General features: G+C 40.6%; 1 protein-coding gene and 1 pseudogene across 1 annotated transcript in view; one reads left to right on the top strand and one right to left on the bottom strand.

Moving 5' to 3' along the window:
- The window catches only part of SUGCT (succinyl-CoA:glutarate-CoA transferase), a 774,528-nt gene that overhangs the window by 61,944 nt on the left and 693,766 nt on the right, over window positions 1–18,818 (top strand). The gene's annotated exons all lie outside the window — the stretch shown is intronic.
- Window positions 8,742–9,481, bottom strand: LOC122487709 (annotated as a pseudogene).

Here is an 18,818-nt window from a genome sequence, read left to right as displayed (position 1 = left end):
ATTAAGTAAAATAAATAATAGTTTAAGCTACAAGGTATACTATGGGAAAAATTATAATTACTATGCTACAGCCACAAGAAAATGTTTTACTGTATCTGGAATAGTGGTGTACAAATATAAATATTTGATGACTAAGTATTGAATATATAAAACACTCCTTTGTTCAAGGACAAATTGATTCTTATGTGTATAAATTAAAAGCCCTTTATTTCAAGGATTTTGTTTCTTTTTAATCTGATGGGATTAGTATCTGTATATATATTAGAATATAATTGTAAATTTGCTTAATACTAATATTGACCAATATTCCATTTCTTTTGGTCAAAATCCTATTCCATAATACTAATTCTATGTGTTTAGATTCTTACTGCTTTTCACCCTATATTTATCATTCTGTTGTGAATAATTTATCATTCCTACCATTGCCTATGAAATACTCAGAGGATTGAGGCAAATATTTATTCATCTAAATGAATACTTTCTGGAAAGAAGAATTGCCTGTCAGAATAAATAGTTATAATCATGTGAGTTCTATGAGAATTGCCGATCTTACTTCAAAATAAAGATACAGTTTTATAAAAATTTCCAATCTGACAAATGAAATGTTATAGTCCCAGATATTTCTAGGAGGGTTCATTTCTCCTACTCCAGCCAGAAATTTCAGTCGTGTTTCTCACAGATCCCCAAGGAAAGCCAAAATGGTAGTGTGGGACCTCCTACCTTCACCATATTAGATACACTCAGAACTTTATTTGTTCTATTACCACCCTTATGTTTTTTTTTTTTTTTTACACGTTTATCTATTTTTGAAGGAAAGACAGCGTGAGAAGGGGAGGGGCAGAGAGAGGGAGACACAGACTACGAAATGGGTTCCAGGCTCTGAGCTGTCAGCGCAGAGCCCGACCCCACAAACCGTAAGATCGTGACCTGAGCTGAAGTCAGTTGCTTAACAGACTGAGCCACCCAGGCACCCGTCCACCATTATGTTTTGAATCTTCTACTCTTCTTCCCGCACAGAACCTTGGGCGCTTGTGTCTCACATACTATCAGTTCTATTTCTAACACAGCATGTGGGTGCAGTGATTCCACTAGGCTGTACATGTTTGTGTCCACACAGATACCCTCATTTAGATCTTTTACCTGTCAGCGTTTAGTTGAAGGTGCTCAGGATCATTTATCAGCAACTAAGTGTTTATTTACTTGTTTATTTATTTTTGCTTATTTTATGTTTGCTTATTTATGTTTGCTTATTTTTGAGAGAGAGTGTGTGAGCTGGGGAGGGACAGCGGGAGAGGGAGACAGAAGATTGAAAGCAGTCTCTATGCTTCAGCAGGGCTCGAACTCACGAACCATGAAATCGTGACCTGAGCCAAAATCCCATACTTAACCGACTGAGCCACCCAGGCACCCCTAGTCTTCACTTTTTATCCTCAGTACTTCTGTGGGTCTTTTGCTTCTTTGGCGGGGGATGCTGTATGCTTCTGTCCTTTACCCTCTCCACCATCTCAGGTCTGATCTGTCACTTGGACTTAAATTGTTTATTATATCTGAAAGCCATGGAGATAATGGACCTAAGCTGTCTGGTCTGTCTTTTTGACTCTCTTGAGTATGCAGTCTTGGAAACAACCAAAGCTAATGTGAAAGGAATAGTCACTGACTGTGTGGCCCAAGTACTTCTCAGATGAAAATGGGGTGGGTGTGCCGGATAAGGCACAGGAAGAAACTCAGATTGTGAGATATGGGTGTGGAGAGGCAAATGTTTCCCTCTCATGTGCCTACCATTGCACTTCCAGCATTTCATTGGATTCCTTGAAGTTCCTCAATTCAGTTACATAGAGCAGGCACCTGGAAGGGCTTGTGGGCCAAATCTGTCCAGTTGTCATCTTTTGAAAATAAAGTTTTGTAGGAACACAGCCATCCCCATTTGTTTATATATTATCTATGACTATTTTTGCATTGCAACAGTAGGGTTGAGTAGTTGCAACAGAGACACCCTCCAACCTCACACAGTCTAAAATATTTACTATCTAGTGCTTGACAGAGTTTGTAGGTCCCAGATCTAGAGCATTATTAATGGTCTGAAGGTGGGATGATACCACAGGATGGAGACGAAAATACTATCCTTTTGCTTTTATTTTATTTATTTGTTTGTTCCCTTTCATTCTCTTTTGAGTAAAAACTCTAAGGATATTTAGGATGGAAAGTGCATTATGATGTTAAAGTTAGAATCTGAGTTCTGTGCCTATATTCCCAAGAAGGAAAACAATTCTCTACAATGAAAATGATTATAGACATAATAAATGGAATCAAGAAAAAATTTACATTTAGAGTGGCTATATAACATAACATCTAATATTTTAAGTCTTTTTTGAAAGTTTATTTAGGGGCACCTGAGTGGCTCAGTTAGTTAAGCGTCCAACTTTGGTTCAGGTCATGATCTCACGGTTCATGGGTTCAAGCCCCGCATTGGGCTCTGTGCTGACAGCTCAGAGCGTGGAGCCTGCTTCAGATTCTGTGTCTCCCTCTCTCTCTGCCCCTCCCCTACTCGTGCTTTGTGTCTCTCAAAAATAAATAAACATAATAAAAAAATAAAGTTTATTTATTTATTTTGAGAGAGAGAGAGAGACAGAGCGAGCAGGAGAGGGGCAGAGGGAGAGGGAGAGAGAGAATCCCAAGCAGGCTCCGTGCTGTCAGCACAGAGCCCGACCAGGGGCTCAAACCCACGAACTGAGAGATCATGACCTGAGCCAAAATCAAGAGGCAGATGCTCAACTGACTGAGCCACCCTGGCACTCCCATAATATCTAATATTTATTGAGTGCTTATTCTGTTTTAGGCACTGTGGTAAGCATTTATTATATATTATTCATATAACATATTTGGCAAATTAACATATAGGCAGATCTTGTAATTATATTAATTGCTTATCAATTATAAAAAATACCATGTAGCATAATCTAAAAAAGCTCTCAATGAGGATTTATGATGTGTGTATTGGAATGTCTTGTAACCTTGGGGAAGTCATTATACTGATCTGAGCTTAAATGTCCTCATCTCTAAAATGGAAAGAAATCTGTCCTGCTTCCTCATAAACTTCTAGTGGACTCTGAGATGTGATTCATGAAACTTCCTTCAAAGTTGTAAATTATTATGTAGATATTAGAGACATGAAGTCATTAAATATGCTTCAGGTTATGCTATGTAAATTTTATATTGTGTATAACACTAGTCATACTCTTTTTCATGAGACTACATAATGGAGAGCAAAGGCTGAGTTGTTGGAGGACCTGGGGTAAATTCCCAGTTCTAACATTGTTGGCTGTATAACTTTTGTCAAGTTATTTAATCTCTGTTTTCTGGCTGTACTATAGGAACATTGATGCTGGTGCCTCCCCTAGTGATGTTATTATAAGGATTAAGTAGGAGTGCAAATGGAATCCATAAAAGTGATACAGTCTTAACAAGCAATGTTATTCTCAGACCTTGAACCTTCTACCCCCCTCTCCTCCACGGTACTCCGGACATTTTCCTTCCACATACCCTCTATAGTGAAACTCAAAGTTGACAAGAAATTGCTCTCGAGCTACCATTTCTCAGGGCAGAGACTGAACTAAATATGTTAATCCTCACATTCTAATGTCTCCCACGTTCTCTGGCTCAATGCTGCTTTCTGTGTTTACTTCTTTATATGCTGTATGGAAGCTCATTTATTTTTGCTTTGTTATATGAGCCGAAATAAAAAAAAAATACAAATGAGGGTTCTTTTCTCAGTTAAAAGCAAGAAAGAATTTGTGGAACGTATCCTGAGGTGACAGCTGTCCATTCAAGAAATATTTACTGATGTAGATACTTTGATAGGTACCAGGAGCACAAAGATGAATGAGTCACATGGGCAGCCAGCAGTCCCTGGGGAAGGAGATGGTTCGTATGGAAGCCAATAGTTACAGATCAATTTAAGGAATGGACAGAAGTACTATGAAGCACAGATTAGGGGTTGACTAGCTCCACGGTGGTGGTGGGGTGCTAAGGAAGTCTTAACAAAGGAAGTAATAATTAAGTTGGCTTTTGTAATATGATTAGGTTTTTTTTTTCCAGGCAGGGAGTGGAAGTATAAGATGTGTTAGACAGTGGGATTGATTGGGCAAAGGAATTGAGACACAAAGACATGGTGTGTTCAAAGAAAGTGCAGAGGCCTATGTGGATAAAATGTGAGGTAGAAGATGAGGCTTGAAAAGTAGAGTGAGGCCCCACAGAAAGACTATATGCCAGATTTACAAGTTCAGTCTCTATCCTGTTATCAATAGGAAATCATCAGAGACTTTAAGCAGGGAAATGTCCTGGTCAAATCCATTTTAAGGAGATAATTAACTGCAGGTAGAGAATTGCATTCAAGCAGAGAATATCCTGACAGCAGTTCATCCGTTATAGTAAAATAATGGGAGAAACAGTCTGCACAAAGAAGAAGCAATGGGGCTAGAGTGGAGGGGGTGGATCAAAGAAGGATTTAGCATGTGAATTGAGTGACCAAAAGAAAGGAAAAAGATAGGAATTGAGATGATTTCAAATTGTCTAGCTTAAGCCATTCTGGGATCAGGGAGAAATGAAAATAAGTTCAATATTGGGAGCAGTGGGAAGAGAGAATTACACGGGGAAGGTAAAATAATCAGTGTCAGATCCTGTGCAGAGGACATTTTTGACCTTGTACTCTCATAGCCCCTTTTCTACTCTTTTGATTTCAACATTTATTAGATTGTATTCATCCATATTTAGATGGATGCATGGATCCACTCATTCATTTGTTCATTCATTCAGCAAAGTAAGTGTTGTATCTACTCCATGCAAAGCAATATAATGTAATTCTTTAGCTGAATTCCTTCTCCCCTCAAGTGTGAGTCTGTGATCACCTTGATAGCAGAACTGAGTCTTCTTTATGCTCCCAATACTAGGATGATGTCTGTAATGCAGAAGTAATGCAAACATGTTTGTTAGGGTCATTATTGAGCCGAACGGGATATGGACTGGAAGAACAAGCCATTAAATTAAACATTAAGAGGTTATTGTTAATCCTTCAGGAACAAATCACTAGAATGTTGGGAGAAGAAGGCAAATTATAAAGGGTGTTTAGGAGTGAATGGGAGGTGATAAAATAAAAAAAATGAGTTGTCAATTCTTCAAGAGTTTTTAGGTTAAAGGAAAGAGAACATTTGGATGGCAGCTTCGAGGGCAGAAAGTATTGGGCAGGCTTTCATAATACATTCCTGTAATGCAAAAGTTGAGTCAATATTATATAAAATTTTAGAGAATGGATAGTGCAACATTTAAACTATACATTTAAACATTTTTTCTCATGTTTACTTATTTTTGAGAGAGAGAGACAGAGAGAGAGAGAGAGAGAGAGAGAGAGAAAGAGAAAGAGGCAAAACATGAGCAGTGTAGGGGCAGAGAGAGAGGGAGACACAGAATCTGAAGCAGGCTCCAGGCTCTGAGCTGTCAGCACAGAGCCCAACATGGGGCTCGAACTCACAACTCCATAGATTGGGGGGATATTGTAGCAATGGCCTGAAGGAAGTGAAGGAATGTCTCGTATAAACTCGTATCTAGAAAAAGAACATTCTAAGCAGAGATTAGGAAGGGCAGAGGTCTTCAGGTAGAAGAGAGCTTGCCTTGTTCAAGCAACATTGAGGAGTTAATAGGGCTGGATCAGAGTGGGTGGACACTTAATGAAGTTTAGGTTAGACAGGTGGTTGGGACTGGATTCATGGGGCCTTGTGGGCAGCTTTAAGGACTTTGGCTTTTACTCTAAATGAGATGCCAAGCCCATGGGGGATTTTTGAGCAGAGTAGTGATACAATCTGTGTTTTGAAAGAGTTAAGCAAGGAGACCAATTAAGAAGGAGCTGTGTGTGAGGGGCGCCTGGGTGGCTCATTCGGTTAAGTGGCTGACTTCATCTCAGGTCATGATCCTGTGGTTCATGACTTCGAGCCCTGCGTTGAGTTCTGTGATGACAGTTCAGAGCCTGGAGCCTGCTTCAGTTTCTGTGTCTTCCACTCTCTGCCCCTCCCCACTCATGCGCTTGCTCTCTCTCTCTCTCTCTCTCTCTCTCAAAAATAAACATTTAAAAAAAAAAACAAAGAAAGAGCCGAGTGTGAGAGGCTGATGGCCTTGAACCAGGAGGCTGGTAGTGCAAGTGGTCAGATTCTGGACTTACTTTCCAGTTAGAACTGACAGAATTTGGTGAAAGTTTGGATGTGTAGTGCAGGAGAAAGAAAGGAATCAAGGATGACTCCAAAGTTTTTTTTGCCTGAACAGCTGGAAGGATACTATATTCGTTAGGGTAGGTATACTGCTCTCTAGTCAGTCCCAAATCTCCATGACTTAATTATGGTTTATTTTGTTATTTGTATCATGAATAGTAGGACTCAGAGAGAGAGGGCTTTGCACTGGTATAATCATGCTAGGACTGGGTCCTTTCATTTGGTAGCTCAGCTATTATCAAGAGCATTTGAATCTTGTGTCAGATCCTCTGAAACCAGCTTCAGATGAAGAAAGTGAGTGTGTGGAATGAGGAGGGTCACTCTAAACTGAATCAGGGTAAATGGGAAGAAATCCTTATCTCCGCACATCAGAGACAGAGAAAATATTAACAGTAGCTGAAGGGGAAGGGGAAGACAGTTTACTGTCAAAGGAATGAGAGTTGTCTGACAGCTGGCTTCTTAATAGCAGCATTGGAAGCTAGGAAATAGTGGACAAATATCTTTATCAAGGTGCTGAAATAAAAGAACTGTCAATTAATACTTATGTAACCAAAGGGGCTCCTGGGTGGCTCAGTTGGTTAAGCCTCCGACTTTGGCTCAGGTCATGATCTCTCGTTTGGTGAGTTCCAGCCCCGAGGGCTCACTGTTGTCAGCACAGAGCCCACTCTGGATCCTCTGTCCCTCTGTTTCTCTGTCCCTCCCCTGTGTGCACACCTGCTCACTTGCTCTCTCTCCCTCTCTAAAAAATAAATACACAATAAAAAGAAACAAAACAAAAAGAATTCTCTAACCACAAAAATATTCTCCAAAAATGTTGACGACAAAGACATTTTCCAACAAAATACACTGAGAGAATTCACTTAGTAGCAAACTCGTACCAAAAAATTCTACAGGCCCTTCTTCAGAAGGAAAATGAACTTAAATGGGTAAACCTAAATAAATGCTGACTATATAAAACATAATATGTGGGTATTAAAAATATGTATGCATGTACATATACATTAGTACATAATAGTGTAGCACATACACACATATATGACCATAGCAAATAAGTTAGGAGGGGCTAAAAGTGTTCTAATGTCTTTGCACTGTCCAGGAGAAGGATAGAAGAAAAAAAAAAGATCAGATAGACTGGTAATTCCAAGGATGAATACTACATTTTCTAAGCTAAGAAAATAGAAAAGACAGCTAAAAAAAAAAAAAAATACAAGGTGGGGGGCATAACTTCTAAACTAATGCAAGGGATAAAGAATGACAACAGATATGCAGCCTATCCAAAAGAAGTTAAGAGAGGAGAGCCGAACATAGAACAGTTGGGACAGATATAAATGACGTTAGGAGATGATAGAGGAGTTAAAACCAAATAGAAGATACAATTCTTTTTTTTTTTTTTCCTGATGATAGATTCTAAGGTCAATTTTATGTTTACAAAAAAAAAGAAACAGTCAAAACAATAGAAAGCACGTGTAAAGGATGTTGCTGAGTGAGCTTAGAGTGCAGCCTGCCTCTGCAAAGGCTTTGAGTCCAGAGGGAGAGGGAAGGCCTGGTCTCGTTCCTGGCCTGGCCGACTGCTCCGAAGGAAGGGGCCAGCCGGGCGCAGGCGACCCAGACTGGTGGAGGCTACAGCCGCGTCCAGCCAATCCCAGCCAATTCCAGCTCCGAAAAAGGTCAAACTGCTCCAAGGGAGAGTCGTCGAGGGAGGGTCCCGGTGGGAATGCGCCGCACTGAGGAGCCGGGGGAGCGAGCTCGTGACAGGTCTTCAGCGTTGCCTGCAATGACCCGCACATTTTCTCCAGTGGCTGCAGGGAGGAGAGGCACCCTTTGGCCTCCGGAGACCCACTGTTGAGGAATTCCTCCCCCAAGTGCTCGGCCATCCTCTGGTCGGCGGGCCCTCCCCTGGGGCCCCACAGACCGGGTTTCCCTGAGCAGGCCAGGCCCGGCTGGAAGTCAATCACGCAGGCGGATTAGGGTTTGCCCGTTGGATTGACGTTTTTTGTGGTAACAGCCGGCCAGATTTTTACGTAAGAACTGGGCCTCCCTTTTCATGACTTTTGTTTTTTGTTTGGTTTGGTGGTGAGGAGGAGGTGGTGGGGTGGTGAGTAGTGATTTGCTTGTTTTTAAATTAAAAAAAAAAAAAAAAGGATGTTATAAATTGGAGCCGCCGGGAGATTTGAACGAACTCCCACACAGGGCAGTGCAACATGGGAGAAGCCACCAGACAGCCACGAGCTGTCTCCTTGTGGAGGAGACTGGTCTGGGGAAGGGAATGAGTGAAAAATAAACCCAGTGCAAGAAAATGGGAGCTTCAAGGGAACTGCAACCTTTGTTTTTTCTTTCTTTAACCTTAAGGGCTAAATGTAAATGGAAGATTTTGCATAAATTTGGACAAGAAAAGAAACACCACTCTTTCTTTCCTTTTTAAGTAGGCTTCACACCCAGCCCAACTTGGAGTCCAAGGTGGGGGCTTGAACTCAGGACCCTGAGATCATGACCTGAGCTGAGATGGAGAGTCCCACTGCTCAACTGACTGAGCTACCCAGGCTGTCTACTTTTAAAGTAGATTGATGCAGTGATTTTCAAAACAAAGCAGAACTAGAGCATTTTACATTTTTAATCCTTCCTTTAAAGGTTACCTAGACTGCTTTTGATTCAGATAACAGTAGACAGTGAGTAACTGTTGGGAGCAAACGCCAGGTGGCACATGTGTCCTGTTTTGGGGGGTGTCTGAGTGTAGGGGCCTCTGTGCACAGGCTTGTTGCCGTCGTTGGCTTCTCCCCGTATTTCTTTGTAGCCTCTGAAGCATTCTTACATAACATTTTACCGCCCTTAGAGTATTCTTCAGCTATAGCTTCCAGCTTTCAGCACTAATTATCGGACAGACCTGCCCCTTCTCATGGTTGTTCCGGTGGTCTTTTGTTTTAAAGGTGATCTATGGTGGTTTGAACGTGGACTCTTCTGGAAACTTGACTTCCATTGTGAAGGCCCTCTTATCATATGGAGGCTTGTCAGGAACAAGAGGCCCTTGCCAAGTCAATAAATTAGCTTCACCAACCTGGGTTGTTAGGTTTTTCATTCTACATCTGCAGATTTCTTCAAACTCCTTCCTCAGCCTCCTACTGGCCACCATCTTGGATCCGGTGCTGCTCTACAATTGCTTTAAATATAAAAGGATTAACGTTTCCAGTTAATGTCAGAGATTCTCAGACTAGGTACACACACACACACACACACACTTTAACTAAAGTATCCTTTTTTTTTGGTTTGTTTTTAAGTACTTTTTAAGTAGGCTCCATACCTAAGGTGGGGCTTGAACTCCAAACCACTGAGATCCCTGCTTGCACTATTGTGTTCTCCAAACAGTGGCCGGAATGACTGCAAAGCAACCATGTCCTTCTCCTGCTTTACACCCTCCAATAGCTCCCTCAAAAACCCTCCCAAAGCACATGGAATGGGATCCAGACTCCTCTTTGGCCTGTAGGACCCTGCCTGTATCTACGACTGCATCTTACCGTATATTCCTTACTACAGTGCTCACTGAACCTCAGGGACACTCGCATTCTTTTTGTCCTTCAACCTTCCAAGCTAATGCTTAGTGCTTTTATGCATGACTTTTATGCCTGGAATTTCTTTATCCAGCCCTTCTAATGCTGGATTTATTTGTTTATTTATGTTTAATTTAGGACTCAGGTAAATGTGATCTACTAAGAGAGAGCCTTTCCAACTTTTCCATCCGTGATATTACTTTGACCCTTTTATTGTTTTGAAACTACTTACTATCTACCTGTATGATATATATTTCTAGTTCCATGCAACCACTCTTTATTTTTTTATGACTTTCTTTCCCGAAATATTTCTAACAATTTCTGGAAGTACTTAACATGTGTGGTACAAACATTCCTTTGTTAGTGGGTCCTGATTAAGGTCACTTTTCCTCTAAGAGAGAAGTTCTTAATCCGGGCTGCACATTAGTATTACCTGGTATAATTAAAAAAAAAATAGTGATGCCTAGGCACCTCCCCCATTGAATCAGAATCTCAGAGAGGGCAGGGTGAGGCCTGGGCTCATATTTTTTTAGAAGCTCACCAGGTAATTCAAACGTGAATCCAGAGTTGAGAATCTGTCTTAGAAGTTAGTTGGGCGCCTGGGTGGCTCAGTTGGTTGAGTGTCCAGTGGCTCAGCTCATGATCTCAGGATCTGGGGGGGGATGGAGCCTCATGTTGGGCTCTTCACAGAGTGTGAAACCTCTCCCTCTCTCTGCCCCTCTGCCCTGCTCATGCTTGCTCTCTTGCTCTTTCTTTTAAAAAAGAAAAAAGAAAAAAAGTTAATGGAGGTAGCAGTAGGAGGAGGACAGGAGGGCGGAGAGTATTTTTTGTCACATATAATCTGAGCCCGAAGCTTTCCAGTCCTGCTGCCCTGTCTGTGGCTATTACTGTCCCTATGTTCTGTTGCTTCTGAGGTTCACTGGTTTCTACCAAATGTGATCTACTAATAGAAAGGCTCTAGGGACCTGCCTAAGCTGGAGTCAGTCTCTTTCAGACCACTGGGCTTGTTTCTTTCTGTCTTAGGTGCTGTGCTCATTTTCTAACACTTATTGATGCTATGTGTTAAAGATATGATAAGTCCTTGAAATTTTTTTTATTTTGGCATAATTTTAGATGGACAGGAAAGGAGCAAAGATAGTGCAGAGAGTTCATATATACCCTTTACCCCACTTTCTCTGATGTTAACATATAACAATGATACATTTGTCAAATTAAGAAATTAACATTGATATAATATTTTCTTTTAATTTAATTTTTTAACATTGGTATGATATTTTAAATTCCAGGCTTTATTCAGATTTTGCCAGTTTTTTCCATTATTGTCTTTTTTTTCTGTCCCAGAATCCATTCCAAGATGTTGCATCGCATACGGTTATTATATTTCCTTAAATTTCTCCAATCTGTGACAGTTCCTCAGGCTTTCCTTGTTTTTATGCCCTTGACACTTTTGGAGAATGCTTGTTAGATGTCTTGTAGAATGTTCCTCACTTTGGATTTGTCTGATGTTTTCCTACGATTCAACTTGGGTAGGGGTGCCTGGGTGGCTCAGTCAGTTCAGCATCTGACTCTTGATTTCGGTTCAGGTCATGATCTCACAGTTCCTGGGTTCGAGCCCTGCATCAGGTTCCCTGCTGACAGCATGGAGCCTGCTTGGGATTCTCTCCTTCTCCTTCTCTTTGTGCCTTCCCCCGCTCATGTGTGTTATGTGCTCTCTCTCTCAAAATAAATGAATAAACTTAAAAAAAATTCTTAGAAAAATAAACCGGGGTGATGGGCTTTTTGGGAAGAACATCACAGAAGTGAAATGTCTTTCTCATGGCGTCATGTCAGCAGTATACTATATCAACATGACCTGTCACTGGTGATATTAACTTTGATCTTCTGGTTAGAGTGTTGTCTGCCAGCTTTCTCCACTTTAAATCCACTACTTTTCTCTTTCCGTACTGTATTCTTGGGAATCCAGTCACTAAGTTCAGTCTACTCTCAAGTAAAGGGGACTTAAGATACATCTTCTCGAGTGGGAGTATCTACAGATATCTGTCATAATTCTGAAAAGAGGTTTGTCCATTCTTGCTCATGTGTTTGTTTACTCATTCGTATCAGCCCATGCTCATGCATATTTATCTTATTCATTTGGTTATAATCAATTGCTGTTGTTGCTTTGTTGCTAAAATTTCTCCAGCTTTGGCCATGGGTTGCACTTTTTAGGTTGGATTCTATGTCCTTTTTTAACATGTCTCCATCTTTTCCTTTCTTTTTCTCTCTGCTGCTCTTTCTCCCTCTGTCTCCCTCCCTGTCTCTCCCTCTCCCCCAACGTTTCCTCCTCCTCTTCCTCCTTTTTTCTAACATTACCATCTGGTACTAGGACATGCTCATCTTGTATTTTCCTTGCCTCAGCCCTGCAACCGAGTGCTTTTTTTTATATACATGATCTCATTGAACCCCCAAGATAGCCTTGTGAGGTGGATAGATATTATCTCCATTTTTACTGATTTTGAAATGGAACCCATGTGGTAAGTATCCTAGAGAGAACATGAAACAGCACTGTTTGGAACCAAACAGAACCATTTTGTTATTGACCCCTAAGATATATGCCTTCTTCTGAAATGCTCATTCTGAGATAGATTGGTTGAGGAAACACCTATGGGTGTGGTGCAAACATTTTCCCACAATGCTTCTCCCTCCTTCCAGGCCCTTCTATCCCTGGGAACTCAGTAGTAACCAAAACAGTGAAAAATCCCAGCCCTCATAGAGTCTACATTGTTGTGGGATAATAATAGCAATTATTGAACATATTGAATGTTAGGTACTGTTTGTCACTTTAAATATATTAACTGATACAGTCTTTACAACAGCCCTGTGAAGTAACTTCTGTTATCATTCATCATTTTTAAGAGAGAACTGAGGCATGGTGAGGTTAAATCACTAGTCCAAGTTTGCTAGTTAAGTGGCTTGTCCAGGATTGCTCTGCTAGTAAGCCGTGGAGCCAGACTCTGACCCAGGCACTCTCACTGCCCTGCCTCTATCCCTACACACTCCCTACGGTTGTCTTCCTGTGAGGAAATGAAGCCTACAGGTGTGAATTACATGTCTGCACTCCAGATTTATGTTTAAACTAATCCCATTTGAATTGTGTTTAATAGAAGTTCCTAATAATTTGGGGGTCAGAGATACAGGTTTTACCCATTTGTGTAGTTCTTTGGTTGTTTCTGTCAGAATGGGGAGAGAGAATTGTGATGCCAGAGCTCACCATCCATGCCTGGAAACCCATTGGATACTTTTTTTTTTTTTTTTTTTAAGAGAGAGAGTGAGCAAAGGAGTGTGTGCTAATTCATGCATGAGCGGGGTAGGGGCAGAGGGAGAGAGAGAGAGAGAGACAGAGAGAGAGAGAGAGAGAGAGGGAGAGAGAGAGAGAGAGAGAGAGAATCTCAAGCAGGGTCCACACTTAGCAAAGACCCTGATATGGGGCTCAGACTCACAACTGTGAGATCATAAGCTGAGCTGAAATCAAGAGTTGGATGCTTAACTGACTAGCAACCCAGGCACCCACTTTTTAAAATTCTTTTGAGTGTTGGCCATTTTAATTTTTTTTAAAATTTATTTTGGAGGGGAAGGGGCAGAGAGAGAGAGAGAGAGAGAGAGAGAGAGAGAGAGAGAAGGAGAGAGAGAATTCCAAGCAGGCAGCGCAGAGCCCCATGTGGGACTCAAACTCAGCAACCGTGAGATCATGACCTGAGCAGATAACAAGAGTTGGATGCTTAGCCGACTGAGCCACCCAGGCGCCCCTGGAACCTCTCTGTTATGAATGGCTCTGGATTTTGGAACGGCTGTTTCTCTATTATTAGTTAAATGGAGGTAGATGACTACAACCCACAGCTCAGACATTTTAGGAAATAGCTGCTTATAATTACCTTTACTGGGAGAGAGATTCTGGATCAACAGTGAAATTTACTTACAACTTCCATCTATAGGAAAGCCCTGTTCTACTTTCTTTGTTTTGGGAAACAAAAGTGCTTAAAAAAATTTTTTTTTATTATTTTTCTTGGTGCAGATATATAGATAGCTTACAAGAAAGCATGAAGGGAGGTGGGTGGGGGATGGGCGAAATAGATGAAAAGGATTAAGGGGTACAAACTTGAAGTTATTAAATACACAAGGCACAGAAATGAAGAGAACAGCATAGGGAATACAGTCATAATATTGTAACGACATTGTATGGTGACAGATAGTGACTACACTTACCATGGTGAGTATTGAGTAATGGACGGAATTGTCAAATCAATATGTTGTACACCTGAAACTATTATAACATTGTAAGTCAGTTGTACTTAAATTAAAAAAAGAAAGGGGGAAGCATGAGGGACAAGCTGGCTAAACTTGCTTCAGAAGGGTGTAGTAATTTATTTGTACCCTCTTTATGTAAGAAGGGGGAAGGGCTGACAGGGTAGCTAGGAGGCCACATGCAAGGATGTTCCTGGTGGAGTGTTCTTTTCTACCCTGTCCACATGGAGGCTAGCGTTTCCCCTCTCTCCATGCTAGATTGCATGGCTCATTATTTATAGAATCCGTATCTGAATTTAGCAGAGGTTTGCTGCACTGAAGTTTTTAGTTTCTTGCTTTTGTTTCCTGTTACTATGATGAAGCCAGGGTCACAGATACCATGTGAAGTCTCCTCCACCCCCTCCCAGCCAACTTCCCCACCCTGAATTGCTTCCAGAATTACCCTTGTCTTCACTCCTGCTCACAGTGCTTTTGCTTAGATATCAAAGCATCCCAGTATCCTGTCCGTCTACTAATCCTTATGCAATTTCTTCTGTGTTTTGTACCAGGAATTTGTAGGAATTGGAATGGTTATAGAAACAGAAAAGTGAAAGGGACTGATGGAAGACCCAAACTGTGGTTCTGGAAAGCTTTCATTTCTTTATATGCTTTATGGATTCTAGAAGTAGTGACTGTGCCAGGGTACTCTTGGAAAAGAGTGGACAGAGATGTTTGACCACTTGCAATGTGATAATCCTTCTGGAAAAAGAGTGACAAACTGTCACTAGTGTCCCTCGAGTTGGTCATGCATGGTTAGGGAGCTTCATTCCAGGACATTTCACACAGTTTAAAAGAAAGGGATGAAAGCAAGAGATGCTTAGTTTACTCTTCAGAGAACTGTGCACACGTACTACTTTGTGGTAGTAATAGTTCTAGGAAAGAGTGGGGGAAGCTTGACTCCCAGTGCTCCAAATGAGAAAACAGTTTGTAATTGGATGTCATTCATTAATTGTCATTGAATGATCAATCATCTCAGTTATAAAAGTCAGGTCACCTTGTCTCTTGGAGAGGTGGTGGCCGGGCCGTGTCTGTGGATATTTTCCATGGGTGACCTCTTTCCACCAGACATGCTGGTTGTAGGGGTGTGACAGCTCTTTGCATGTTTAAAGCAAACATTGAGCAGACACAGTGAAACAAAAGTACAAAACAAAAGTACAAAATTAAAAAGTCTTTATCAGCAAAGGACCGAAAAAAACCATTACAGATAGTACCTTAATGTCGAAATGAAAAGAGACCTTATTAAAAAATCTCTTTGACCAAACCTTTTTCCTTAGAATTCTAAATCTGTTTTGTTTACTGCCTTATAAAAAGTATCAATTAATTTATTAGGACCTTGTGAAGATGAGGAAGTCTGCCCTAATCTCTGGCTGTTTTTTGTTAGCATAGGAACATGTAGGGGAAAAATATTTTTTTCCTATTTATTAGAAGGTGGCCTGTATGGTTCTGGTACAGAATAGGATGTGTATGATCTATCACTCAAGAATGCATCTTAACCCTTTGCACCAATGATGTTTTCCATGGAAATTCTCCATGGAACATTGCTTGTCATGTTATCTTCCTTTCAAAGTTCCTTCCTTCCTTCCTTCCTTCCTTCCTTCCTTCCTTCCTTCCTTCCTTCCTTCCTTCCTTCCCTTCCCTTCCCTTCCCTTCCCTTCCCTTCCCTTCTTTTCCTTATTTTCTTCTTTCTTCCTCTCTCCCTTCCTTCATTTGTTCGTTCATTCGTTCGTTCGTTCGTTCCTTCCTTCCTTCCTTCCTTCCTTCCTTCCTTCCTTCCTTCCTCTCTCCCTTCCCTTCCCTTCCCCTTCCCCACTTTTGATCTTTACTATTTCTCTGTATAGTTATTTTGATGGGAGGTTGAGAGAAAGCATACTAGCATGGCTGTCTGCTTCCATGTTAACTCAGAAGTTAGAGAACCAGTTTTGATACATTCCCTGATATTTCATCTGGCTCTAATGATATTCCCAGAGTGTCCCAGATATTTATTTACATCTGGTGCAAAGATAGTATTAATTAAAAACATAAAGCTGGCTTTGGAACTTGACTGTATCAGGAGGAAACTTGGCATTGGTTCAGAGCTTTGTGATAAGTCTGTTACTAAGTACTTTGAGGCTATCAGACCATCAGGCCAAGTGATAGTCCCTGAGTGATGATGGAGGAACGAACTGCTTAATCGAAATTGCATGTGGAGATGACAAAATCTGAAAGTCTCTAATCACTTCATCAGGGCCATTTAACTGAGGGCTGCAACAGAGACTACAATTTATGCAACAATTTCTCATATAGTTTGGGAAATTTTCTATTCCTGGCACAATTCCCCATAAATAAGTAGAAATACCGATTTCCTACAAAGTAAGGTCAGCCTCACTTTAGTTTCTTATTCTAGCATGGTAAATTCTAAATTATTTATTTTTGGATTATCCACAGGGGGGAAAAAACAAGATTGAACCTGAGCTGACTCCCCCTGACACAAAATGTTTGGAATCCTCCTCCTTTGCCATTGTTTGGATTCTTGAAAGAAAATGTAAATTTATCTTAATATGAGTTTAGTTCAAACTGTGAGGCAGATAAGTTTAGTGACATAAAAACATAGATTTGTATTGGGGATACAGTAACTGAACAGTTTTTTTTTTTTGGGTAGGGGTCTCTGTCTTCACCACCAGTGGAGACACCAAAGATGTGAGTATGGTTAGATCTCCTCTTGACATTTGTTGCTCGTAGAAAAAAAATAAAAAGCAGCTTTCCTCTAATATTGGGAAGTATACTTTGAAACTGTTGTTTATTAGACATCTGATTATAGAATAAAGCAGATATTTACATTATCTATGTTTTTCCTTAATGAAAAAAATCTGTTACTGCTTTTTGTCAGTCATAAAAGTGATAAATGTTTGTTGTGGGAAATTCTGAAAGTAGAGGGCTATAAAAAAAAAATAATTATGAGCTACAATGCTACCACCCTGAGATAACAATTGTAAGATTCTGGTGCATTTCCGTAATCATGTTTACACTGAGATTTTTTTAATCGAACATTTAAAGTTTCAAAAGAAATAGTTTTACGAATTTAGAATCTTAAACCAAAGGAAAGGACCCTGAATGGGACCCCTGGGAGGATTTGGTGTTTGTTCCCTGGAGCTTGGTAGATAAGTGGATTGATATGTGATTCATGCCTGAGATTTTTAGAGAGACAGAGGATGTCTGGAGGGCTGTGGTTTGGGAGCCACTGTGGTCTTGCCATTATTTCCTGTGGATCAGGGTGAGAACGAGAAAAACATTGTGTGATTGCTTTAGATCCTGTCCAAGAGGGGAGAAGGAAGCTGGTGGTGTACTAATGACGTCTGGGGATGAGGAAGGATCATAAGTGATTAACTGGAAAAGGGAGAGATTGACCAGTGTAAAGAGACCCTGGAGGTAAGAGACCCCCACTGATGGAGTAGGGGAGGTCTTTGAAGAACCCATTAAAGTACTCTGTGAAACAAGTAGGCTTTAAACCCCTGCCAAGTCTAGATCACCATGATAGTACCAATTAAGAAGACATTCCCTGCTGACCATACCTCTTCTCATTTTTCTCCACCCCCATCCCTTCCAACATATGCCTGAACATGGAGGCATTAGAAACTAAGCTTAGCAAATGGGGAAGCTACACAGAGTTGGATTCTGTCATTATTGGACGCTCAAGAGTTTTCTTAATGCTACTGATTTCTTGAAAGTAACATTTACACATGGTAGATATTCAGTAGATACTTATCCAATAAATATTAGTGGAATAAAATGTTGTAACTGATTTACTAGAAATGAAATGATTATCCAAGTTCCTATTTTGGGTTTGAGCACTGTGGTGGGTGTTCTTTTCCTTCCTGAAACTTTGCTTTAAAGTACTGGACTTAGCTTGTCCTGACCTCTTTATAGACTTTGTCTTGTGTCTTCCCAAGTGATACTCTCATTGCAACTTTAGGGTGAGTCGTCTGGCAACATTGTGAGGGAGAATAGTGTAATATAGTGTTTTAAAGTTATTGAGGCTTTTCTTCGAATATCTTCCATAGAAGCCTAACACAGATAAAGGTAGAGCTGCTCAGATCAAAGCAGGGCAAAGAGAGCAGGGGGCATTGTCCCCTATACAGTAGACTGGTTCAAACATTGGCTCTGTCACTTACTACTTACGTGGTTTTGGATAAGTTACTTAACCTTTGCAAGTGCAATTTTCTCATCTGTAAATTTTAGGGTCATTGTAAGAAAGGGTTATTATAAAGGTTGTTACAGGGTTATTACAAGGGAGTGCTCAGGAAATGTTAGCTATTCCTCCTTGGCCACTGCTGCCTTCCGCTCCTCATCTTCCTCTTTATTTTTCTTTTCTTCCTTAAGCACAGGGCCGAGTTTAATGGTGTATAGGTGTGTGTTAGAACTCATTACTTATAGTTTATTATATGTTTTGATCTTTACTATTTCTCTCCATAGGTATTTTGATGGGAGGTTGAGAGAAAGCATACACACTAGCATGGCTGTCTGCTTCCATGTTAACTCAGAGGTTAGAGAACCAGTTTTCTGCTTCCCATCCAATCCCATGGACTTGGATATACAAATACTTTTGCTTTATACTTCTTTCTGCTTCTATCTATCTATCTATCTATCTATCTACTAACCTGTCGTCTATCTACATTTTTTAAAGTTTATTTATTCTGAGAGAAAGAAAGAGAACGACAGCATGAGT

Source organism: Prionailurus bengalensis, chromosome A2, assembly GCF_016509475.1.
Source record: "Prionailurus bengalensis isolate Pbe53 chromosome A2, Fcat_Pben_1.1_paternal_pri, whole genome shotgun sequence".
NCBI classification, from domain to species: Eukaryota; Metazoa; Chordata; class Mammalia; order Carnivora; family Felidae; genus Prionailurus; species Prionailurus bengalensis.
Note: the sequence above shows the minus strand (reverse complement) of the source record. Positions and strands in the feature narration are given on the sequence as shown.